This window comes from Mesoplodon densirostris, chromosome 14, assembly GCF_025265405.1.
Source record: "Mesoplodon densirostris isolate mMesDen1 chromosome 14, mMesDen1 primary haplotype, whole genome shotgun sequence".
NCBI lineage: Eukaryota > Metazoa > Chordata > Mammalia > Artiodactyla > Ziphiidae > Mesoplodon > Mesoplodon densirostris.
This window is the reverse complement of record NC_082674.1, coordinates 89,874,941-89,887,606: the sequence shown is the minus strand read 5'-3', so window position 1 is coordinate 89,887,606 and position 12,666 is coordinate 89,874,941. Positions and strand designations below refer to the sequence as shown.

Below are 12,666 nucleotides of genomic sequence, written 5' to 3'. Positions count from 1 at the left end.
ATGAGAACAGAAAGGAGCTGCGTTTAAAAGTAAAAATTGTGGTACCATTCAATCCAGCAGGCGCACCACTAGGCCTCTCACCTGAGAAGCCCAGAACCGAGAAGACACAGGCTGCAAAAGCTGCAGTGCAGCCTTACTCACAATAGCCAAGACAGTGAAGCAACCAAAATGTCCATCGACAGGTGAATGGATAAAGAAGAGGTGGTCCATGTACACAGTGGAATATTAGCCATGGAAAACAATGAAACACTGCTCCTTGAGGAGGAGTCACCATGTATGAGGCACCATACATGAGCCTGGAGGTAATCAGAAAACATGAGGTTAGTCGGAAAGCAAAAGACCTATATCCTGTGATATCACTTATAGGCGTTATCTAACAACTGACACAAATGAACATATTTCCACAGAGAAAGATACTCACAGACTTAGAAAAGAAACTGTGCTCATCTAAAATTAAAGGTGGGGGAATGGATAAATTAAGATTAGTGTTACTACATGTATACCAATACATATTATATACATATTATATACATATATCAAAAGGACCCACCGTATAACAAGGGAGGTCTACAGAACACTCTGTAATAGTTTACATGGGAAGAGGATCTGTACATGAATAGACATATATAATGTACAAATGAACCAGATTGTGTACACCTAGGACAAACAATTTTCTAATCATTACCAAGATTAAAAAAATTTAAAAAAACAAACAAAAGGTAATGAGACATAAACTTATGGTGGTTTCTCCTGGCACATTCCATTATAATTAACAACCTAGGAACACGACTTCCAGAAAGGCTCTGCTGCCCTAGTACCCAGATTTGGGAATGGAGAAATGCTGCCTCCTTGTGGCCGTTTCCCACAACAGCAGCTTTAATCCCATTGCCAAAGGTCACGAAATATTCACCAGACTTGCAGTTCTGTAAATGACACCTGCCCTCCAAAAAAGTCCTGGGGTCGAAAATCGACCAAAAATTTCAAAGGAGGGCAGCCTTCCAAGAGGACAATTTCAAGAGGTATATTGTACTCACACTTTTTTCTTTCTTTTTTTAACAGAAAAGAAAAAGGCGTGGAAAAATGATGAGTTTTAGGAATTTTTAAAGACATGCCAAACACAAATTACAAAAACCCAACAGCTGGGGCTTCCCTGGTGGCTCAGTGGTTGAGAATCTGCCTGCTAATGCAGGGGACACGGGTTCGAGCCCTGGTCTGGGAGGATCCCACATGCCGCGGAGCAACTAGGCCCGTGAGCCACGACTACTGAGCCCGCGCGTCTGGAGCCTGTGCTCTGCAACAAGAGGCCGCGATAGTGAGAGGCCCGCACACCACGATGAAGAGTGGCCCCCGCTTGCCACAACTAGAGAAAGCTCTCACACAGAAATGAAGACGCAACACAGCAAAAATAAATAAATTAATTAATAAAAACTCCTACCCCCAACATCTTCTTTAAAAAAAAAAAAAAAAAACCCAACAGCTCACACCAGTCAGAATGGTCAAGAGCAAAAATGCTGCAAACAGTAGACGCTGGGGGACTTAAGTGGGGGACTTAAGCCACTTCCCCATCTTCCGGAGCTTGAGTGTGTGATCTGTGTGCTGTTTTGACAGTCTTCCAACCTCATTCTTTTTTTTTAATTTTAATTAATTGATTAATTTATTATTTTAATTTATTTTTGAATTTTTAAAATTTATTTTTTATACAGCAGGTTCTTATTAGTTATCTATTTTATACATATTGATGTATATATGTCAATCCCAATCTTCCAATTCATCTCACCACCACCGACCCCTGCCCTGCCCCACTTTCCCCCCTTGGTGTCCATACGTTTGTTCTCTACATCTGTGTCTCTATTTCTGCCTTACAGACCGGTTCATCTGTACCATTTTTCTAGATTCCACATATATGCATTAATATACAATATTTGTTTTTCTCTTTCTGACTTACTTCACTCTGTATGACAGCCTCTAGGTCCATCCACATCTCTACAAATGACCCAATTTCGTTCTTTTTTATCTCTGAGTAATATTCCATTGTATATACATACCACATCTTCTTTGTCCTTTCATCTGTCGATGGGCATTTAGGTTGCTTCCATGACCTAGCTATTGTGAATAGTGCTGCATTGAACATTGGGGTGCATATGTCTTTTTGAACTATGGTTGTCTCTGGGTATATGCCCAGTAGTGGGATTGCTGGGTCATATGGTAATTCTATTTTTAGTTTTTAAGGAACCTCCATACTGTTCTCCATAGTGGCTGTATCAGTTTACATTCCCACCAGCAGTGCAAGAGGGTTCCCTTTTTTCACACCCTCTCCGGCATTTGTTGTTTGTAGATTTTCTGATGATGCCCATTCTAACCGGTGTGAGGTGATATTTCATTGTAGTTTTGATTTGCATTTGTTTAATAATTAGTGATGTTGAGCAGCTTTTCATGTGCCTCTTGGCCATCTGTATGTCTTCTTTGGAGAAATGTCTATTTAGGCCTTCTGCCCATTTTTTGATTTGAGTTGTTTGTTTTTTTAATAGTGAGCTGCATGACTTATTTATAGATTTTGAAGATTAATCCTTTGTCTGTTGATTCATTTGCAAATATTTTTTCCCATTCTGAGGGTTGTCTTTTCATCTTTTTTATAGTTTCCTTTGCTGTGCAAAAGCTTTTAAGTTTCATTAGGTCCCATTTGTTTATTTGTTTTTAAGGCTGCATTGTTCCTTTGCTTAGTGATGAACATATAAAAGTCAAAGTTTTTGATATTATAAAACGTCAAAGTAATGAACATTCCTGTGTGAACACCTATGAATATATATGCTTTGTCTCAGTTAACTTCACTCAGAATGGGACTTCTGCATCAAAGAGTTTATGCCCTTATGTTCCTGTGGATATTGCTACACTGTACCAGTTTATGGTTGTTCATGCAGGAAATACTTATTGAGAACGTGTTATGTTTAAGCACTGTGCTGGGTGCTAGCAGAAAGACTTGTGAAATTTTGTGAGTGAAGAGACTTGACCTGCCCTTTGTGAATTCTAACAGTCCAGAGAGGGAATAGATATTCAAGGATCATACTCTGCATGTAGAATTACAACTCTGACAAGGGCCAAGGAGAGGAACATGGTACCATGAGAGCATATTTTAGGGAGGATTTGATCTCATCCTGGAGATTAGAGAAGGTTTATTTAGGGATGTTTCAGCTGATATCTGAAGGATGAGTAGGTATTAACCAGATAGGGACGTTGGGGAGAGATTTCTGAGCATAAGGAATAACAAAAGACCCTATAAGAGGAAAGCATATGCTGTGTTGGAGGAACTGGCAAGGAAGGTGGGGCTGTTGGGGGAGCATGTGATTATAATGGAACTACAAGTGTGGGTAGGAGCTCGATCGTGCAGGCTTATGTTTAAGGTTTCAGACTTTAAGAGTAATAGAAAACCATTGAACTTTTTTTGTTGAAGGTGAGTGTGTGGAACATACCCAATTGCATTTTCAACCTATCATTTTGCTACCGAGTGGAAAATACACTGCAGGGAGAAAGAGTGGAAGCGAGGAAACAAGTTAGGAGACTTTTGTAGAAATTGGGCATAATGGTGGCTTGGACCAGGGTATGGTGGTCATTTTGGTGGAAAGATGTGGACAGATTCTAGAGGTATGTAGGCAGTATCATTGTTAGCACTGCTGGTGGGTTGAGGATGAGGGTGAGGGAGAAATAGCTGTCAGTGATGGTGATTCCTAAGATTCTGGCTCCTATGGTTGGTTAGATAGGGTTTTTTAGATATGATGTTAATATTTATCCTAATTTATCATTTGTTATTTTGGTTATTTATGAATACTCTGTCATATTAAGTCTCCTGTTTATAGTGTACAGAGAATTTTCACCGATACTGACTGTTGCATACTATCAGAAAACTTTTTAACATCTGCCAGTTTGGTCCTGTATTTTATTCTCTTTCATTTATTAATTAATTTGTTGTATTAATGTAAATAAATATATTAATAGATTTTCTACAGTTGCGTTACCCTTGCATCCTTGGAATAACGCCTTTTTGTAGTCATGGTATATATCATTCTTTAATAATTATTGATTAGATGTGCTGATATTTTCTTAGGATTTTTATATCTATATTTGTAAAGCGAAATTGGACCTCTTTTGCAAAAACTTGATTTACTTTTCTTTTTATTTACAAATGACTCGAATTTTGTTGTTTTGTAGATATTTGATTGATGTAGAAGGCATGTGGCCAGGTGATGCAATTGGATGTAAGTATAAGGGTTGCCACTACTTTTCCCTTTTTATAAAATTTGAAGGTAGAAGTGTAGGGGAATTTCTCAAATTTTGGAAAAAGAGAAAAGTTTGTAATTCATTTGTTCTGACATAAGATAACCTTTTCCCAAAAGTTTTTAAAGGGATGCATCTGGAAATAGCGAGATATAACAGCCTGAATAATTAGTCAGTGGATTTCAGCATTTTTTTTCTTTTTTAAATTTATTTAATTAATTTATTTGTTTTTGATATTATATCCACTGCACCACCAAGGAAGTCCTTTTTCTTTCTTCCTTCCTTCCTTCCTTCCTTCCTTCCTTCCTTCCTTCCTTCTTTAAAGCTCCATGTCATTTAAAATACATGACTTCTTACTAAAAATCTGCAGTTCATATAACCAAGGGGTTAATAACTTCTCCTCTAAAAGTTATATTCCTGGGACTTCCCTGGTGGTCCAGTGGTTAAGACTGTGTGCTTCCAATGCAGCAGGCGTGGGTTCAATCCCTAGTTGGGGAGCTAAGATCCCACATGTTGCTCAGCCAAAGAAATTTTTTTTTAAAGTTATATTCCTGTATTATTGAATTTAGTGGTTTAGATTTTTTTTTAATGTTTAGAAGATTTCGATTTATTTACCAGGAACAAACAAAACCTAATGTAAAAATAGTTTTCCAGAAACTATTTCCATCATTCTCTTTTTCCCTTTCTCCTGCAGACTGGTGTTTTATCTTTACAAGTTCTCCGTCATCCCATAAGAAAGCTGCTCTTCTTCCGATTTCATAAGAGATGGTGAACAGTGGTAAAATATCCAGGTTACCTAAATTTCTAGAGTACACTTCAGGGAGCAAAAGATCGGGTGGGATGTTGGGGCTGAGTGAGAGATACAGATTCTGGTGAGACTGAGAGTCACTCACAAACATCACTGGGCTGTGGTGAAGGGAGAACAAAAATAAATGAGGTTCCTGCTGGTGGACGGGAAGCCAAAATGAAGAAGAATGGTGCGTAGCTGGGCAGTGTCATTAGGCCCATAAGTGCTGTGTCTTCTGATAGTAATTATGAACAGAAACCAACTAATAATTACTAATAACGTGTAGGTGACCAATCCTGGAGAGCTGAGGCAGAGACAAGGAAAGATGGCATGATACCTTGTCTCTGGTTCATTGAGTTTCCCAGGCTGGATTGTGACCAGTCTTGGGTGAAATCATAACTAAATCATTTTTGCTAAGGGGATCAGCTTTCGTGGGGTCCTTTCTCTGCACTCTGTCCAATGATAAAGCCCACTGGTTTATACCTCCTGGAAAACAGTTATTTCAAAACAGTATAAGTGAAGCACTGATGAAACAGCCATGAAGAACATGTTTCCATATGGCCTCGTACCTCCTTTTCAAAGTGCTTTAAAACATTTTTCATCCAAAAATCAATAACAGAAAAGGATTGGGATCAAATCCCGTACAGAGGTAGTGGAAGAAAAAGGAGAATAAGGAGCAGAATAGCATCTCTTCAGACAATAAAATCAAGTTGGAAAAGACAGGTCCACAAAACAGATCAAAACTGTAACATTATTTCAAAGTGGGCTAAATGATGTTAGGAAAAACAATGGAAAAGATGAAAGAACGTGGATCGAGGAGGGAATGGGAAGTTATTGTTTAATGGCTATAGAGTCTCTGTTTGGGATGGTGCCAAAGTTCTGGAAATGGTAAATGCTGATAAATGCCACCTATGGGTGTTTGGTTTTAGCTGATCTTCTTCCATGAAAGGGTTTGGAGAGATTCAGGAACTATGCTGCTGCCTCCATCTTTCTGAGGTCCTGCTCAGTCTTTTGACACAATTATTTTGAATTTGGATAGTGCCGATGGTTGCACAGCATTGTGAATGCATTTAACGTCACTGAATTGTATACTTGAAAATGGTTGAAATACTAAATTTTGTTTTATGTATATTTTACTATAATAAAAAAAAGATGAACAAACAGCATAAACCAGAATTAGGTAAGATGATAGAACTCAGGACAGAATTCAAAATAAAAGAAAAAAAATTCAGAAATGAGGACTAAATTTAAAATAATACAAGAGTGGTGACTTCCCTGGTAGTCCAGTGGTTAAGAATCTGCCTTCCAATGCAAGGGATTCAAGTTCAATCCCTGGTTGAGGAACTGAGATCCCACATGCCGCAGGGCAACTAAGCCCACACGCCGCAACTACTGAGCCTACGTGCTGTGGAGCCTATGCGCCACAACTAGAGAGCCCACGAGCCACAAGGGAGAGCCCACGAGCCACAGGGAAGAGCCCACGCACTGCAACGAAGAGCCCACGTGCTGCAACTAATACCCGACACTGGCAAAAATAAATAAATAAAATAATACGAGTGAATGAACATAATGGAAAATGCCTTAAGAGAAATAAACAAGAAGAGGAAAAAGTTTTTTAAATCAAAAAGAAGATAGAAAGAATTTTAGAGAAATGGCAAACATAAAAGATAGGCAAAAAAGAGTCGGGACAGCTCTGAAAAGAGTAATATAAGTACGTATAAGAATCTATTATACCATAAAAGTGACATTTCAAATCCGTGGGACAGATGAGTCAATAAATTGTGATACATACATGTTGAGGTATAGATAGTTCTCTGGAAGGATCCACGGCACGGCAAAAGCAGATGCCTCTGAGGAGGGAAATGTGCGGCTGAGGAACATGGGGAAAAGGTGACTTTTCATTGAATACCCTTGTGTACCTTTTCTAATGTTCTGTCATGTGAATTTATTACCTCTGAAGTTCACCTGAGTTCAAACCCCAGTTCTGCAAATTACTAGCTCTTAATCTTGGGCAAACTCTTCACACTCTCCAAGCCTCTTTATCTGTGAAATAAGGTCAGTAACTTAGCCTGGTGCTGCCTGGCACAGAATCAACTGTCAATAACTGGAGATTATTAGTGTAAAAAACCGAAATACCCATCAATGGATGAATGGATATTTTAAATGTGGTGTATATGTGAAATATTACACAGTCATAAAAAGCAATGAAGTACTGACACATGCTATGACATGGACGAACTTGTAAACATTATGCTAAGTGAAAGAAGCCCCACACAGTGGTCACAGTTGTATTATTTCATGAAATGTCCAGAAAAGGCAAAACCATAGTGACTGAAAGGAAATGAATGGTTGCAGGGACTGAAGGAGGAGGGGATGAAGAGGGCCTGCTGATGGTTACGGGGCTTCTTTTTGGGGTGATGAAAACATGATGGGTTAGATGATGGTGATGGTTGCATAGGCTTGAGAATGTACGGAATGACACTGAATTTGCAGTCTCAGAAGGTGAATTTTATGGCATGTGAATGACATCTCAAAAAATAATTTTGAAAATGAAAATTGCCAGTTTTCCCATTTTCACTATCCACTATCCACTGCCTCCATCTCTCCCTTCTCCCCACGTCATTCCTTTTGACGCCCACCCCTGCAGCTTTCTCCCATCCTCACTCCCTCGAGCTGCCCCACGAGGCCTCCCAGGGAGCCCCTGAACCGCTGGGCGCCTGCATCCTGTGGCTGTTGGAGCGGCTGCCCAGTGTGCATGCCCGTGACAGTGTGTTGGAAGCCATCCTGGAGCCATTGCACCATGACAAAGTCATGAAGCAATGGAAGGCGAAACTGCAAGGCAGCGCCGTGCCAGGAAGGTGGACTACAGCTCTGTTGTTATGTTTTATGATAATAAATTTAAATATAGGGGCAATTTTGGGGGGATTTTGCTCCACTTGAAAGAAAAATTCCTCTAGGACCTCCCCTCCTGAAACTACCACAGAATGGGAAGTACCCACTAAAGCCCCGGGGAAATGGGTAAAGAATTAAGAGCCTGGAACTAAGGGGATGTTTTTATGAAAAACACTCTCTAGTATGGAGTTATGGCCATGGGCCGGAATTCCTGATGACATAGGAAATTTATGGTTCTATTATAAAGGAAGATTAATTATAGAAAAGCAAATGCCTAGAGCGGAATTGGTTGCTAGGATAGGGAGAAAACACTCTCAGTTGAAGGAAACAACTAGAAAGTGCATGCAGGTTATATTGTAAATATTTTCATGGAACCATTGTAAAAGGTTGCCCATGCAAGAAGAGAAATAGGATCAAGTAGCTCCAACTTTTACAATTAAAATAATCATATAACTGCTTGGCTTGATTACTAGGAAATAACCTGTGATTAATGGGAACTTGGGGAAATATTTTAATAGGACATCTAGAAACTAGGGGATATTTTTTTTTAAAATCTTTATAGAACATTTTGAGGTTTGATTGTGCTAAGATTGTTTGGTCACGTACCTGGTAATGTAATCAACTACAATATATAAATCTGTGATTGTAAACAATAAGAGAGAGAAACATGCAATGCTGATACTTTAAGAAGTGTAATAGATTTATTTCCTTCGCCGACGCTATCCATCCCTCGGGTATCCCTGGACTTGCTGGAGATGGACTCCAGCAACAGTGGACGCTTCCGTCGGATTTTTCTCGTGCATTTCAGTTGATGGTGATGTTTAGAGAGGGTGGCACGCGCCCTGGTCAGTGGAGGAAGCCCCTCAAGTTAATATTTAGGCCTGTCCAGAAGTTTGGGCTCGTCCACCAGTAACCTCAGGATGCTGTGCTCTGAAAGCCAGGTTGGACGCCTGCAGGCACTTGCAAATACTGAGGACTTCAGAGGCATTTGGGCCTCAAATTGAGGCCTTGCACCTCCACATGCGATGTGACCTCAGCCCTTTGCTGCACCTCTCTAAGTGAAGTGGCACAGGAATACTGGCCTTGCCTGTCGTTGCCAGGACTAAGTGAATAGTGCATTAGCTGCCCTGGTGCTTAGGTGTTGAGTACATGGTGATTTGCATACCAGGCCCTATTCGTGGGCCTCCTGAGGCAGCACTTCCCTTGGCTCTGCCCCTGTCGTCAGCTGCCCCTAGGATAACTCTGAGCCCTAGCCACCTCTCTGGTAGGTTTCCCTATTCCCCCACTATAAGCACACCTGCATAAGGCAACTCAAACCTTTCAGAGATGTGTCCGGAACCCCTTGTTTTCTTAAATACCTATGTGGTGGTTGTGAGACTTAAGGCCAACCTCCCCAAGAGACTTTTTCTATTTCTTCTAGTAAACCTAGGCTCACCTTCCGTCATCTTCAGCTCTACTCACATTTTGTTCTTTCAACCCTGACCTCTTTTTTTTTTTTTTTTTTTTTTGCAGTACGCGGGCCTCTCACTGTTGTGGCCTCTCCCGTTGCGGAGCACAGGCTCTGGACGCGCAGGCTCAGCGGCCATGGCTCACGGGCCCAGCCGCTCCGCGGCATGTGGGATCTTCCCAGACCAGGGCATGAACCCGTGTCCCCTGCATTGGCAGGCGGACTCTCAACCACTCCACCACCGGAGAAGCCCGTCAACCCTGACCTCTGACCCTGCTTTTTACTTCTGCCATTTCATCCTCACTCCTGCTTCCTTTCATAAATCCATAAATCTCTTTCGACCTTCCTAGACCTGGGCCAAGTTCCTTCCTCTTTCCTCAGTTTTTACCCCTTTCCTTCATTCTCCAATCCAACTTTCAGTCCTTCCTTTCTCATGCAGACTTTGATTCCAACCCCATCAAAAACAGAACAGAAAGAACTAAAACACACCACCGTTAGCAGCATCTCAAAATTCAAAAGGTTTATTACTCATCTATTAATTCTATTACATTTATTTATTCAGTTTTATTGTTTTAAAATATATCAAAATAAATAGAGAAATTTATACCTATCTTATTTATATATGGAAGAACAGTTGGTACCCAAGGTGGCACCAAAAATCCTAGCAGCTCTTACTATAAATATCCGTAGTAGTTAGCAATTTCCATTTCTTTTTCCCTCAATGAAAAATTGCAGTTTCCCCAAAGAGGTGTATTTGGCAGCATTCTCACATTCCTGTAGAGCCCGCCTCTTCATGGCCTCCCACTCTGGCCTCTGCTCTTGTTCGATGGGCTTTGACATGACTGGCTCAGAAACATTGGATTCCCTCCATGGAATTCGTTACTTGCTGAAGTCTTGGAGTAGAAATGGGGTTTGGAGCTTGGGTGGGGACTGGTGCTTAGTCACAGCAGGGGGAACAGGCTCCCGCTGGAGAGAAGCGCAAGATGAAGTTTTGTAGAGTGCAGGCCTAGGAGCAGCAGACTGAGGGACGCTAGGCTGGGTATAGTCGGTCCAACCCGGATGGGTTGGGTTGGTCACAGTTGGCTGAGCTGGTTTGGCAGGACCTGGCAAAGAGGCAGGAGCTAGCTGGGATGAACTGGCTGCAGCAGGTTGAGCTGAGTTAGTAGAAGCAGGCTGGGCACGGTCCACCACAGCAGGCCAATGTGAGGCCAGAGACTGTGGCCTCCGAGGAGCAGGTCGAGCTTGAGGCTTGTCCCAGGCAGAAAAAGGCAGAGGTATCAACTTGACCTTCTCAGGTGGAGGCAGCTCATACTGGGATGGAGATGGACACTCTTTTTCAGCACTGCTGTCTGGTTTCTGGGCTTCGACTTGAGTTTTCTCAGGACTCTTACCCTCACGTGGGGTATGCCACCATGGCTGGATAGCTGGGGGGTGTCTGGGGGTCTTTAGGGTTTCTGGAATTTCCCAAGACCCGACAGGAAGAGAGCCCAGTTTTCTTATCATTCTTCTCTCGCAGTGCATGAAAAACCTTCACAGACTCCAGCATGTGCATGCCTAGGGAGGTTCGAGGCTTTTTAATGCTCTTGTGGATAAGCTCAGTTTGGTGTTTCTTTCGCTTCGTCTTGGGAATTGTTGGCTTCTCTTCTGCCTTGACTTTGTTCCCTGGCTGCTTATTCTCTTCAGCCTTCTTTCTTCATCTGGTCCTTGTGGTCCTTTCCTGCCCATGGCTCTTAGTTTTGCTGATCTTTCTGGATGCAGCTTTCTGAGGTTGGCCTTTAGACTGCTTGGCCGTGTTCACAGGAGCCCTGTCACTGACTGCAGCATTGCATAGAACCACTTCTCCCCCTAACGGGCACTCCGGATTCTTTGGCTGGATTTTGGCCTTGGGAGCACCACTGATAGGCTCAGAGGTTTTATGTTTGTTCTTCCTAGGTTGATCAGAGGGAACCTTTATGACACTTGGCTTTTCCTGCACCTGATTCACCTTAATGGCTCTGGTGTCTTTGGCTTTGATCACGTTGGGACCTTTGGATTGATCAAGATCTTTCAAAGAATTAAAGAGCTGGGGAAGGTGAATATCCTCCGCCAGTGCAGTAATGTCTGCAAAACCACTGCTGGATTCCATCCCATTTTCAAGTGTCCCTAGGTCCTCAAGACTCAGGCTGTTCTTTCCCAGATCAGCATTTTCAGAACCAGGCTGCTCCTCTTGGCTGACAGGGTCAGTGCAGCCCGGGAGCTGGTGAATATCAGGGATTTCTGAAGGGAGTAGTGGAGGCTCTTGGTTTTCTCTTGGGATCTGGTAGGCATCCAGAGGCTTCGAAAGCTTGGTTTTAATATCTTCCAAGTTCTTACTCTATTTGTCCCTGGTTTGAAGCTGGAGGCAGGGCCAGGAGACTACTGGCACTCCGGACTGGAGATGTCCCTGAAATGTCCCCAAGTTCAGGTGGTGGGTTACTCTCAAATGTCTGAATATTTCTGCCCCTGCAGGACTTGGGGAGTTCTTGAGTTTGTGTCACACAAGATATCTGGCTTGAAGGTTGCAATCCCAGGGAGTTTTTCATCACCAGGGAAGTCTCCATCCGTACCAAGGAATCAAGGTAGAAGTCGTCCCTGGTAAGTGAGATGCTCCCCCTAAACACCAACACAGCAGTCATGTACCTTTCAAGGTACATGGTGTTTGGGGGCAAGATGGGCAAGGCATTTCTACTAACTCTTCTTAAGGATCATGGACAGTGCCCTATGCTATGAGATAAGCGGTGACTGTTGTAATTCTTACTGGTGATCATTTCATGTCACTGATTCTTGGCTTTCTTTGTATTTCATAGGATTGTTATAAGTCAAATAAAAATGAGTGTTATTTTTAAAAAGTGAGATGTTTTACAAAGCCTAGCATTCTCATATAGAGTCCTTTCAATTCTCCCCACTTTCCTGAGAGGCGAAGAACTCTTCACACCATGAACTAGGAGAGGGAGTAGAGCCCTCGCTGATGAAATAGATAAACAAAGACAGAGTCTTGGCCTGCTTGCTCTGGACAGGATCTCGGACCACCAGGTCTTAAATCCTGGTATAAATTAAGGAAGTGAGGACAGTTAAACTGGCACTATCATAACAAGAGTTCTGAAACACCTTCCAAAGAGACTCTAGCAGTAGATCAGGGAAGGCAGTGATACAGTGTGGTAGTACGGGGGAATGATCGGCTACAGCAGTGAAAAATGTGGTACCTATTGGTATGCTCTCGGGGTTCTTGTACATGTAGCATAGATGACCTTTA

At 42.1% G+C, this 12,666-nt stretch overlaps 1 pseudogene; it reads right to left on the bottom strand.

Annotated features, from left to right (window-relative positions):
• Nucleotides 1-10,069: 10,069 nt before the first annotated feature.
• On the bottom strand, nucleotides 10,070-11,974 carry LOC132501447 (uncharacterized protein C2orf78-like; annotated as a pseudogene).
• Between the last annotated feature and the right edge of the window lie 692 nt (nucleotides 11,975-12,666).